The sequence below is a fragment of the Lolium perenne genome, chromosome 4, assembly GCF_019359855.2.
Source record: "Lolium perenne isolate Kyuss_39 chromosome 4, Kyuss_2.0, whole genome shotgun sequence".
Lineage (NCBI taxonomy): Eukaryota > Viridiplantae > Streptophyta > Magnoliopsida > Poales > Poaceae > Lolium > Lolium perenne.
The window spans coordinates 300,485,042-300,489,597 of NC_067247.2; positions in this window are offsets into that span (position 1 = coordinate 300,485,042).

Below are 4,556 nucleotides of genomic sequence, written 5' to 3' on the forward strand. Positions count from 1 at the left end.
ATAGCATGCACGCTGTCACCTTCACACTATGTAGGAGGAATAGATCACATCAATACCATCATAGCAATAGTTAACTTCATAATCTACAAGAGATCATAATCATAGCCTACGCCAAGTACTAACACGGATGCACACACTGTCACCATTACACCGTGCAGGAGGAATAAAACTACTTTAATAACATCACTAGAGTAGCACATAGATAAATTGTGATACAAAACACATTGCAATCATAAAGAGATATAAATAAGCACTTCACTATGCCATCCATAACAGTGAATAAGTATTCTGTGAAATATAGCCTAAGAGACCCACACGGTGCACACACTGTCACCTTTACACACGTGGGACAAGGAGTCTCCGGAGTTCACATAAGTAAAATTCACTTGACTAGCATAACGACATCTAGATTACAAGCATCATCATATGAATCTCAATCATGTAAGGCAGCTCATCAGATTATTGTATTGAAGTACATAGGAGAGAGATGAACCACATAGCTACCGGTACAGCCCCGAGCCTCGATGGAGAACTACTCCCTCCTCATGGGAGACAGCAGTGTTGATGGAGATGGCAGTGGTGTTGATGGAGGAGCCTTCCGGGGGCACTTCCCCGTCCCGGCGGCGTGCCGGAACAGAGACTCCTGTCCCCCAAATCTTGGCTTCGCGATGGCGGCGGCTCTGGAAGGTTTCTCGTACCGTGGCTTTTTCGTATCGAGGTTTTAGGTCGAGGACCTTTATATAGGCGAAGAGGCGGCGTCAGAAGGTCAACAGGGCGACGACACTATAGGGGGCGCGGGCCCCCCCTTGGCCGCGCCGGCCTAGGGTTTGGTGGGCCTGTGCCCCCTCTCTGGCGGCTCTCGTGTGTTCTGGATGCTTCCGGGCAAAATAGGAACCTGGGCGTTGATTTCGTCCGATTCCGAGAATATTTCTTTACTAGGATTTCTGAAACCAAAAACAGCAGAAAATAGCAACTGGCACTTCGGCATCTCGTTAATAGGTTAGTTCCGGAAAACGCATAAATATGACATAAAGTATGCATAAAACATGTAGATATCATCAATAATGTGGCATGGAACATAAGAAATTATCGATACGTCGGAGACGTATCACCAGGTATAGGTCAGGTGGCACGCCCTTGCACCAGCATCGGACGTGCGTGCCGGAGCTTTGCGGGCCGTCGCTCGAGGGACCAGGGCCAACCGCAGTTCTGGGAGCCTCCTGGCTCTACGTGTTGCCCGTCGCTACTCGCCGGTGGGTTTCGGACGCCAACACATTCTGGCACGCCCGGTGGGACAGTCTTCGACATCAACTGCATCGTCATCCGCATCAGAGATGGCGGAAGATCCAGTCACGTACGAGGATCTGACGGAGGAGCTCAAGAAGAAGTATGACGATGTCAAAGCTCTCTTCGAAGCCGACCTCATCGGCTCTTTCCAGAGAACCCGCTCACACGGCATCAGGTGGAAAGGGTTCTCACCTGAAGGCGCGCTCGATGGAGTGGACCTGTCTACTCCTTCAGAAGAACGCACCAGGTCTCTGCGTCAGGAGGTGAATCACATGGTAGCTCATTCGCTACACCGCCATTCTGAGAGCCTGGTGAACGCTTTGGAGCGTGTCGCGTTGCGTGTGGTCCAGGAAATCATGAAGCATCAGTACTCTCCATCAGGACCTGCTCTAGGGACTCACCAAGGAGAGATACCACTCCAGACCAGACCACCACTGCCATTCGCGCTGGCAGCACCAGAAGTGCCGAATTCACCGGCATACGTCGTCTACAAGATCGGTGGCGATCCTAGTGATTACCAGTTCTTGTACGAGGCGCCTAAGGAGATCCCGCACGGATACATGTGCACATATGTGCCAGAATGCAGTAGCTGGGCACGCACGAACGAGCCCACGACGGGGATTTCTGGAACAGCAGGAGGGGCTTCTGGGTCAGATCTTAAAAAGCAGACGTGGCTAGCTAAGTATGCCACTCCAACGAACCTTCAAAGCTCGACTCCTGCAGCTAGCTCGGATCTTGAGAAGCAGGCGTGGCTAGCTAAGTATGCCACTCTGATACGTCCAAAACGTATCTACTTTCCCGAACACTTTTGCTATTGTTTTGCCTCTAATTTGTGTATTTTGGATACAACTAACACGGACTAACGCTGTTTTCAGCAGAACTGTTCTGGTGTCTCGTTTTTGTGCAGAAATCCAACTTTCGGGAAAATCCTCGGAATTTATGCAGAAGGCCCTATTTTCCCAGAATACTGACGGAGCCAGAAGGTCAAGTAAGGTGGAGGCCCGAGGGCCCCACACCATAAGGCGGCGCGGCCTAGGGGGGGCCCGCGCGGCCCTATGGTGTGGCCCCCTCGGCCGGCCTCCGACGCCCTCCTTCGGACTACTTATCGGCCTCGACCTAAAAACGCACAGAGAGAAGTGGAAGTCGCCAGAAACCCTCCAGAACACCGCCACATCGCGAAACTCCGTCTCGGGAGCCAGAAGTCTCCGTTCTGGCACTCCGCCGGGACGGGGAATTGGAGGAGATCATCGCCATCATCACCGCCAACGCCTCTACATCAACCAGCCATGCTTTCCCCATCCATGTGTGAGTAATTCCCCCGCTGTAGGCCGAAGGGGATGGTAGGGATTGGATGAGATTGGTCATGTAATAGCATAAGATTGTTAGGGCATAGTGCCTAGTGTCCGTAATTGGTACTTTGATGATATTGTTGCAACTTGCTATGCTTAATGCTTGTCACTAGGGCCCGAGTGCCATGATCTCAGATCTGAACATGTTATTGTTTCATCATGATATTCATTGTTTTATGATCTTACCTGCAAGTTGTATACACATGTCGCTGTCCGGAACCAATGGCCCCGAAGTGACAGAAATCGGGACAACCGGAGGGGATGGTAGTGATGTGAGGATCACATGTGTTCACGGAGTGTTAATGCTTTGCTCCGGTACTCTATTAAAAGGAGTACCTTAATATCCAGTAGTTTCCCTTGAGGTTCGGCTGCCACCGGCTGGTAGGACAAAAGATGTTGTGCAAGTTTCTCATTGCGAGCACGTACGACTATAATTGGAACACATGCCTATTGATTGCTTTGTACTTGGACACCGTATTATTATTATCTGCAAATGCCCTGCTATGATTGTTACATGAGTTTCTCTCATCCATGCAACGCCCGTCATCCGTCCCCGTGCCTACAGTATTTTAATCCCGCTGTTTACTAAAATCGCTACTGCTGTCTCTGTTACTCTGCTGCTGTTATTTCACTCATCTTGCTATAAAGCTTACCTCGATAAACTCTTGCGAGCAAGTCTGTTTCCAGGTGCAGCTGAATTGACAACTCCGCTGTTAAGGCTTCCAAGTGTTCTTTGTCTCCCCTTGTGTCGAATCAATAAATTGGGTTATACTACCCGCGAAGACTGCTGCGATCCCCTATACTTGTGGGTCATCACACTCCAGCAAATCTTCAAAGCTCGACTCCTGCAGCTAGCACCGTGGATCAGATCGGTGCAATCTTGAGAGACCAGTTCGGCATGGTGCCGAAAAGGAGGGCAATCGGCTATTTCAAGCCGTACCCCGACGAATACGATTTGATCCCACTACCACCCAAATATCGGCTCCCTGAATTCTCCAAGTTTAGCGGGTCAGAAGGCTCCAGTTCAATCGAGCATGTGAGCCGATATTTGGCGCTTGATTGGGCACGATCTCAGCATCGGACCCATTACGTGTGAGGTTCTTCGCACGGTCCCTCACGGATCGGCTTTCGGGTGGTACACCTCGCTGCCACAGACTCAATCCGGACTTGGAAGCGAGATGGAAGAGCAGTTCCACATGCGGTATCACTCGAGAGGCTTAGAGGCTGGCATTGCCGATCTAGCACAAGTACGGCGAAGCGCGGAGAAACAGTGTCGAATACATTCAGCGCTTCCGGACCATCAGGAACCGATGCTATTCGGCTCGTTTGACTGAAAAAGAAGCAGTCGAGCTGGCGGTGGTGGGTCTCGCATCGCCGATCAAGGATATGGCTTCCCAAGTAGAGTACGCTTCACTGGCGCATATGGTTCAGAAACTGTCATTATATGAACAACGCCACCCAGAGTTGTACCAGGACAAGTTCAAGCGTGCGGTAGTCCTGGTTGAAACAGAGGAAGATGAAGGCTCTGCAGGAGATCAGGAGGTAGCAGTAGCTGAATGGACTCGGGGGGGCAAGCCCCGTGTCCTGCAAGTGGGTTAAGCCACAAGGTCCTCCAAGAGGGTTTGACTTCGACGTAAGCAAAGCTGAGCAGATTTTTGACCTCTTACTCAAGGAGAAGCAGCTGAAGTTACCCGAAGGCCATAAAATCCCTACGGCACAGGAGCTGAACGGAAAGCCATATTGCAAGTGGCATAACACGTTCACCCATACCACCAACGACTGCAGGGTGTGGCGACAGCAGATCCAAATGGCGATAGAACAAGGGCGTCTAATTTTTAGCCAGTACGCCATGAAAGTCGACACGCACCCCTTTCCCGCCGTTAACATGGTGGAGTACACTTACCCCGGGAGGTGCCAGCC